Below are 9,618 nucleotides of genomic sequence, written 5' to 3'. Positions count from 1 at the left end.
GAAGAAACGTGGATCGACTCACTGGTAGACGATCTACTATCCTCGGGTGTGATTATGCTATTTCACCGATGTATCTCTGGGATCTGGATTCTTCCACCTACAAAATGAACAGCACCGTCAACTTACCCCTCAGAAAGGGACAGAGGGGTCCTCTTTGGGGTAACCCTCCGGTGTGAGAATAAGTGTTTGTAGGAGAAGATAATAATATGAGAGTAAGGAAATTTGGAGAGTATTGCTTAATATAGCTGAATACTGTGTAGTTAGATGTGATTGTGTCTTCCTTGTGGAGTTGATGTGGTATTTATAGTGCTAGGGTTTCCACTGATTGGGCTCAGCCTTGTTGGCCTCCTCCAATTGCTCTGCGCCACGTGTCCTCTGGGACACCTGGTGCTTTTTCATTGGTTATAATCACGTGGTAGCACATGGGTTATGCTGAGTTGTCCACCTTTCATTTGGCAGCTGTCAACATCAGCATATTTTTATTCCTTAAAAAGATACCTTCTGGAAGGTTGTCTGACGTGCACAATCAAGGTTGCCCTAATCCTGATTTGGATAAGGACGAGGTTGATTATGTGCATGTGTGATATGCGCCTATCCTGAGGATGCGCGAGGTCTTCTCTTTATTCTCACGCGCATATGTGATATGCACAAGCATGTGATATGCGCCACGCACGGATGCGCCACGCGCAGATGTGATATGCGTGAGCATGTGATGTGCGTGAGCATATGTGATGCGTGAGCATATGTGATGCATGAGCATACGTGATGCCTGAGCATGTGATGCATGAGCATATGTGATATGCGCCATGCGCATAGGTTTTGGCTTTGTGCCTTCATAATATCTTGATTTCAAGTCTCTTGTCTGTATCTTGTGGGTTGACCCGCCTCGCTCGGGCCTCGCTCGGTGTTGAGGCGGGTACATACCTCTTCAGAAACTGTAGTAATCTTATTATCCTTGGTCTTGCTGACCCACAAATATCTGGTTCTATTCCTACTTCAATTGGTAACTTAATTAACCTCCAAACACTATCCATCTACACCACCATGCTCTCCGGTGAGCTGCCGTATGAGCTTGGTAACTGTTCAAATCTTGTAAACTTGTTCTTATATGAAAACAGTCTTTCTGGGCATATTATTCCACACATTGGAAACCTCAAGAATCTTGAAAAAATGTTACTTTGGGAGAATAATATCATTCGTTCAATCCCAGAAGAACTTGGAAACTGTAGTAAGTTAAAGATATTTGATGTTTCTTTAAACTCTTTATCTGGGAATATTCCATTTTCAATTGGGAATCTTGTGGATTTACAAGAATTTATGATTAGTAACAATAATGTGTCTGCAGTGGCGGACCCAGGATATTTTGTCAATGGGGTCCAATTTTTTCGGTTTACAAAATTTTTCGGGTCGGTCGTTATTCGGGTCGGGTCGAGGCGAGGAACATAATAAAACACGGAACTATGGTGTCATTGGAAACGAGTAAGTAGAAAGAATCTAAATTAGAAACTAGATGAAACATACACTTTTAATTCATACCCGAAAAACATGAACGTAATCTATATATATGGTCTTACATAATTGACCAAAACATGAAAAAATAACTCTAACACAAATAAATGATTAATTATAATATACATACACAAGGTAAATGATAAAAGAATATGCAAAATCCATGTTAACATTATATATGTTGCATGGTGATAATGACTATATGAGAGAAACTAACAAAAAGCACAAATACCCTAACTGAATAACTAAGACTAGGATATTAAAAAAACAACAAAAAAGGAGTATGGTGGGGCTTGAACCTACAACCTCTCACAAGTAAAACAAGGGACTTTCCACTGTACCAGTTCAATCATAATAGTATGGGTTCCAAGTATTAATTTTTATGGGGTCCTTACAAAATTTAATATACCGTCTCTAAGTAATTTTTAAAAAACATCGGTGTCCCGGGACCCCGATCGGACCTATGTGGGTCCGCCCCTGTGTGTCTGGTTCAATCCCTAGTGTGATTGGAGATTGCATTAGTCTTCAACAGTTACAAGTTGATACTAATCAGATTTCGGGGTTGATTCCTGTTGACGTAGGAAGATTAACGAATCTCGAAGTGTTTTTCGGTTGGGATAATAATCTTGAAGGGAGTATACCTTTAAGTTTAGGAAGTTATAGTAATCTTGCCGCGATAGATTTATCGCATAATGCGCTCACCGGTAGTATTCCACCAGGGTTGTTTCAGTTAAAAAACTTAACCAAGTTGCTTCTCATTTCCAATGATATCTCGGGTCCCATACCGCAAGAAATTGGAAATTCGACCTCTTTAGTGAGGTTACGTTTGGGTGATAACCGAATCACGGGTGAAATCCCTAAAGAAATCGCGGGTTTGAAAAGCATAAACTTTCTTGATTTATCAAGTAATCGGATTTCCGGGGTGGTTCCGAATGAGCTTGCTAGTTGTACCGAGTTAGAAATGATAGATTTTAGCAACAATACATTAGAAGGCGCTTTACCCGAGTCTTTATCATCGTTATCCGGCCTCCAAGTTCTCGACGTTTCAAGAAACCGCATTTATGGTCCTATTCCGTCTAGTTTAGGGCGGCTAGTGTCATTAAGCAAACTCATTCTTAGCCACAATGAGTTTTCTGGAGTGATCCCTGAGTCACTCCAGCTCTGCTCAGGTCTACAGTTCCTAGACCTGAGCAGTAATAAACTGTCGGGTGAAATCCCTCATGAGATAGGGAATATCCAGGCGCTGGAGATTGCATTGAACTTGAGTTGCAATGGGCTAACCGGGCCTATCCCGATTCAAATAGGCGCGCTTAACAAGCTTTCGATTCTTGACATATCATACAACAAGTTAGATGGAAACCTAAGCATGCTTTCGCACCTTGACAACCTTGTGTCTTTGAACATTTCCTATAACAACTTTACGGGATATCTACCGGATAACAAGCTTTTTAGGCAGTTATCCGAAGCGGATCTAGCCGGAATCAAGGGTTATGTTCTTTAGGTAAAGATTCTTGTTTCTTGAGCAATGTAGCGGGATCCAGAAATGGGAAAGACGGGTACAAGTCTAGGGATTCCAAAATGCTAAAACTTGCACTTTCTTTGCTCATTACATTTACCATCGGTATGATGATCATGGGCGTGGCTATGGTATTGAGGGCAAGAAAGAGAGTTAAGGGTGATGATGAATCCGAGCTCGGAGAATCATGGCCATGGGAGTTTACTCCATTTCAAAAGCTTAATATCTCGGTTGATTAAGTCTTGAAATGTTTAGTCGATACAAATGTTATTGGAAAAGGGTGTTCGGGGATGGTGTATCGGGCAGATATGGACAATGGTGAAATCATAGCTGTGAAGAAGCTGTGGCTGTCAATGACGTTTGATGGTGGCTATAATAACAAAAAGTGTGCAGTACGAGACTCGTTTTCAGCAGAAGTGAAAACTTTGGGCACTGTTCGACACAAGAATATTGTTCGGTTTCTGGGTTGTTGTTGGAACAAGAAAACGAGGTTACTTATGTACGATTATATGCCAAACGGGAGTCTCGCTAGGTTACTTCATGAAAGAATGGGGAGCTCGTTGGAGTGGGAACTGAGGTACCAAATCTTGCTAGGGGCAGCAGAAGGGCTTGCGTATTTGCACCATGATTGTGTTCCTCCAATCGTTCATCGAGATATCAAGGCTAATAACATCCTCATTGGTCTGGAATTCGAGCCCTACATCGCTGATTTTGGGCTAGCAAAGCTAGTTAATGACGGTGATTTTGCTCGATCGTCTAATACAATCGCAGGTTCCTACGGATACATTGCTCCCGGTAAGCCTTTTTTCCAATCAATTAACGTTTCGGTTTTACCCTTTTTCTGTGTGACATTTTCACAAACAGGTTGTGTGCACTAACATTATTCCTGTTTTTACCATAGAATACGGGTACTCAATGAAGATAACCGAAAAGAGTGACATTTACAGCTACGGGGTAGTAATGCTAGAAGTTCTAACAGGTAAACAACCGATCGATCCAACGATTCCAGACGGGTTACACGTAGTGGATTGGGTAAAACAAAGAAGAGGGCGGACCGAAATTCTCGACCGAAGCTTATTATCCCGATCCGAATCCGATAGAGAAGAAATGATGCAGGCGTTAGGTATCGCGTTACTATGCGTTAACTCCTTGGCGGAAGAAAGACCAACAATGAAAGATGTCGCGGCAATGTTGTGGGAAATCAAGCACGAACGAGAAGAGTATGCGAAAGTCGATGCGCTGTTGAAGGGATCGGTAGAAAAACCCGCCACGGGTAGTAGGAATGGTGGCGGTATTGGGACTCCTGCGAGTTCATCGTCTTCTATGGTTCCGTACTAGTGAATAACGGCTACTTAAGGTTGTTAGTTTCCCGGGCTTTTTTAAAAGTTTGATTTTTATTTATTTGGTTTGGAGTTTAATTAACTAAGGATTTTAGTTTTGTATATTTATTATTTAAGAGAGTTGTGTAAGTAGAAGATAGTTGAAACTTGAAAACCATTTTTGGTTTATGAACCTCTATTAGTATAATAATCAACGCGTTTTGGCACTCTGACGTTTTTCTTATGATTTTTTAGGTGATTGTAATCTTATTGTCTATTAGTAATCATGAAAACCCGTTATCAAAAAACTCGGGCACTTTGTCGATAATATGTTAACCAACAAGATAAGTAAATTGTAGAATGTATTGGGCATGTGACTTATAAAAGTTACGATGGGAAAGCAGTGAAAACAATATCCTAATTGGGAACTTTTAATATGAGGGAGTTATGTGCTTATTAGTGCATTGACTTGAAGATTTTACAAAAAAAATGACGAATAATAAAACATGTAAGACTAAGCAAGGGGAAGGTCATGAGGGTCCTTTGGTCATTCAGTAAAAATAAACTAATAAACTAAAAATAGCTACTTTCACAATGTTATATTTGTTTTATCATATAAACATTTTGTTTTAAAAAAAATTCAATCATCTAAAAATCCAAACATAGAGTTCTCTTAACAAATTGAGGTCAGTTTGTATCAAATAATATAACAATTTAAACCCTTTTTCCTTTTGACTAATAGGTAATTAGTACACCACCCTCCATTTTGGTTTTTTGACACTTCACATGACAGACTATAATTTAATATACAAATGTACAACTCTATTATGCTATCCATTATACATGTGATGATACGTTTATGTGTACTTTTGGCCTTGGTGACAAAGCAAAAGCAGAGAATCTTTAAAAATACGGGCCTCGGAATCAAATTCATATCCTTGAGATTCACATACTTCTCCATTTAATATGATAAAAATGCTCTAATAAAAAAAAGTATTGTTGAATAATCAACCATCATGTATCTCAAAATGCATAGCTATTGATGACTTGATGTTACAAATCAGTAACCACAATCACTAAATGATAAAATTTTGTTTTATTAATTATCAGTTAAATTACAGTCTTAGGATGTTCTATTTAAAGATAGTTAGAAACCATATTAAATTGTGAAATAAACGCATATGTATATCAATAAGTATGCAATTTGAAAAATCGACTGTAATATAATCATGTTATTATTATATATTTGTTGGATTTAATCATATAACTTAATAATATAAAAAATATATAAATAAAAAAAATGTCAAGTTACTTTCACATAACTTTTATGAATGCATCCAATTTTTACATATGATGGATTCAATACATCAAATGGAAAGTTATTTAACATTCATTGATTTTTATTTAAACAATATTTTACAACACTATAATATAATTATTAAGTGATCTCCGATTGACTTTCTTATAAGATTTTGTTGTGCCTCGATGTCAATGACATTTCCCCTTTTTCATGGCTTTCCATGTTTTTTAATATTTCTTTACCATCCTTTAATCATTTTGAAAGGCGAGTTAGAACAAATCGCAACAAACAACTACATGAAAATCTTTACATAAAAAATTATGTGGTTGAACACCTTCTTAACTTGTTTTGTTGCTTTTTTAGATGAACTTTACTTCAGACAATTTTTATACGGCTTACTAAATATTTATTTACAATCAGACATTAATATAGAAAAAACCATAATAAATGCTCTAGGTTTTGCCTTCTCTCAAAAGACAATCTTGATATACTTGAAAAGAAAGGACCGTCATGTTCTAACAAGTTATATTTACCAATGATGCCAACCATATCGCATTGACAATAGACGTTCTCAACAATCCATAGGTACAAAATCGAGTTGAGCCATTGTAATGCTTCACAAAATTGGTACATGATAAATGAGATAAATGGTCCAAAGTATTATTTTATAGTTATTATTAGAAAGGAAACGGTATCCAAATACCAATATATAATCCTTACATTATGTGTCCTAGGGCGTTAAAAGAGAGGGGAGGAGGAGGCAAAGCTGAGTCACCCCATTAACATCTGTTAAACCACAACACAATGGGGCACCATCTTTTCTTTTTCATCGTAATTTCTTGTTAATCCACTAATGTCATTTTGGATGATTAAAAGTGAGGTCCACCCACTAACCACCAATGATTTTCTTTGATATTCCTACTCTTCTTACAAAACTATGTCTTTTTATTTTAACCATTTTCTACCACATTCCTTGCTAGTAGGAGAGCCCGCGCGTTGCGACGGGATACAATAGAAATTCGGTATATGCGTTTATACATCGAAGGAAAACATTTTATATAAGAAACTGAATTAATGGAGGCAAACCCTAGAATCCGTAGATGTGATTTGGGAATTGTAGATGAGGTCTTAAAGTAGGCTTCAATTGAAACAGATCTGGGATTCAATAGCGGGTAGATGGAAAGGGTTAAGTATTCATCTGTTGCATTCAAATGAAAGATTCAATGACTCAAGCAAGGAATGTGGTAATGACAAAGCAATGAATGGAATTGAAAGTAGCATTTAGTCCCACATTAAATATACAAACGTCTCATGAGAGAGAAAATAAGAGGTGAAAGGTTGTCTATATGTATGTATAATGTAATATAGAGATATATATATATATATACATACATATATTGTTTATTTGTTTTATCTATTTCTAGTTAACTCACAACGTGATAGTTAAATAGTAAGTTGGTTAAACCCATTGTTTACGTGGTAGGACGTTATGCTCTTTTTAGTTAGCTTACAACACATAACCTTACTTTTTTACTATTTGTATTCACTAACACATGATACATGTATTAATTTAATTGTTTGTTTTCATGAACACGTAGTACTTGTTATTGTTCAATGTGCCAGTTAATTCATACCTTTTTAGCCTAATGGCTTATTTGATGTCGCTTGTCGTTTTTGGATTTTGGATGTCTGGTAAATATTTTTTTTTTGGAAAGGAAATATTATATTCACACAACAACTAGCAATTGACTAGCTGCAAAACAACATAGGAAATAAAAAAATACACATTTGCTACATCATATTTACACCAACCCAAATTGCTTCAATCATTGATCTTGTAACAACCCATTGCTATGACACGAAAAATTGCTTGAATGAACTTCTTTTGTGTTTGATTTTGTCACGAGTAGAAGATAACTCATAACGTCATTTATGGAGAAAGCAAAAAAGGGTGGGAGTTTGCACAACCGCATCACACTTTGATTTATTATTAGTACAAGCACCTCCACATGCTCCATTTTCCGCACACACATGGGAGAAGTGAAGCAGACTTACACAAATGCCTAAGCTTATGGCTTTGTCAAACTATCCCACAATGCCATACACAAAATATTATTGGCATACCCCAACACTTACACATTGTCCTACACCCACATTCACATGTTTGCATTTTACCATAAGCAGTGGCGGATTCAGAAAATTTTCTCACATGGGTCGGAAAATTTTTTAGTCGGTATTCAATTGACTATCGCTACATAATTTTTTTCTGATTCGGTTCGGCCGATTGTGTCAAGTAATCGTTATATAATATTTTTGGTCCGGTTTGGCCCCTCCGATCGGCTAGAATCGGGTCGGCTTGGGTAATATAGAAAAGCATAATCAAACAAAAAAAAGTATACGTTAAACTTCATTAGAAATGCATAACTAAAACGTCATATGTTTAAAATTGTTCTTTACGAGATTTCATTTTTTGAAGCTTAACAAAAACATCATATAGTATGCATGTCTTTTTCAATAAAACAAATACAACTATCGTTTAAATTCTCATCACTCATTTGATTACGCAAATCAGACTTCACGTACTTTATCGCAGAAAAGTATTTTCAACGTTTGCGGTTGCGACGGGTAATACGAGAGCTAACCTCAATGAACGACAAACCAATACAAATGAATTTGGTAAGCAAACCAACGTATATACAAAGTCGAAACATTTTCTTTGAAGATTAAAACTCTTATAATCCGTTGAATGCTCACCTAAAAAATTACTTGTATCATTGTAACCTTTTTTAATAGGTTAAATATAGATTGAGTTGAGAGTTTTGGGCGTAAACTTATAACTTATGAATAAATTGATTGACATTTGAGCTTAAATTTGTATTAAATGTGTTTCAATTAAACTCAAATTTAGTTATTTATATACATTTATCTCATTATAAATGTGAATTTGTAAATTTATTTTTATTATGGCTGGTCTCGAAATTTAATGGGGTCATTCTTGAATTTTCACAGGGTCTTTTTGTCGTTCTCGAAATTTCACAGGGGTTGGTGTCAAAATTTCACAGGGGTCGGTTGAGATTTTAACACATATGTACCACTAAAAAATTTTTCTCACGGGGGTCGGACGACACCCCTACTCGTTGAGTAGCTACGCCCCTGACCATAAGCAAGTGATGACATTTTTTTCTGACGTACCCCAACACTTACAAATTTTCCAACACCCACATTCACATGTTTGCATTTTGCCATACGGAAGTGATGCCGTTTTTTTGCTGACATACACAAGCGACTAAGTTTATGGAGCGACTAAGTTTATGGTTTCTCAAACTACCCTACACTACCATACACAAACTATTGTTTGCCATACAACATTGTCGAACTACGCTACTTTGCCACACACAAAAGTAAAAATTTGGCTTACACCTTTTTCAAACTTCCCTACACTGCCATACACAAACTTCAGTTCTCCTACGCCATTATGTAAACTACTATTGTCAACAAAACCAAATTCATAAACAATACAACCTTTGTGTAGGCATGTTCTAAACATAAACGTTCACAAAAATATAATAATCACACCCGATATAGAATTGACGATTATTCTTCAAAACTTCATAAAAGATTGCATGAATTGGTAGCCTATTTTGTAAAGATTGATTCCACCATGTTAATTTAAATAAATGGAAATATGAGATGACTATAACATGAAGCAGGGGTTGTCATTAATATTCATGAATTTCAACGTTTGATCTAGTATTGAATTACAGCAATACCCTTTTTTATTAAAAGGCATTACAACCCAATAATTATAATTAATCCATTGATCAATATTAGTCAAGGGTTGTAATTTACTTATCGCAGGATGGTTCAGGACAATAGGGCTGAGCACGATTCGGTTAGATTCGGTTATTAGACGAAACCCAGACCGAAACCGAAGTAATCGGTTATTTGAATATACTAACCGTTCGGTTTTCGGT

At 36.4% G+C, this 9,618-nt stretch overlaps 1 pseudogene across 1 annotated transcript; it reads left to right on the top strand.

Moving 5' to 3' along the window:
* The first annotated feature begins 946 nt into the window (after positions 1–946).
* On the top strand, positions 947–4,415 carry LOC143552133 (LRR receptor-like serine/threonine-protein kinase RGI1; annotated as a pseudogene). Its single transcript, XR_013138593.1, has 3 exons — positions 947–1,334; positions 1,990–3,820; positions 3,927–4,415. The product of XR_013138593.1 is annotated as an LRR receptor-like serine/threonine-protein kinase RGI1 (transcript).
* The last annotated feature ends 5,203 nt before the right edge of the window (positions 4,416–9,618 follow it).

Source organism: Bidens hawaiensis, unplaced genomic scaffold, assembly GCF_021521415.1.
Source record: "Bidens hawaiensis isolate Kalapana, Puna unplaced genomic scaffold, B.hawaiensis_p1.1 tig00016783_1, whole genome shotgun sequence".
Classification (NCBI taxonomy): Eukaryota; Viridiplantae; Streptophyta; class Magnoliopsida; order Asterales; family Asteraceae; genus Bidens; species Bidens hawaiensis.
This window is presented reverse-complemented; position numbering and strand designations above follow the sequence as displayed.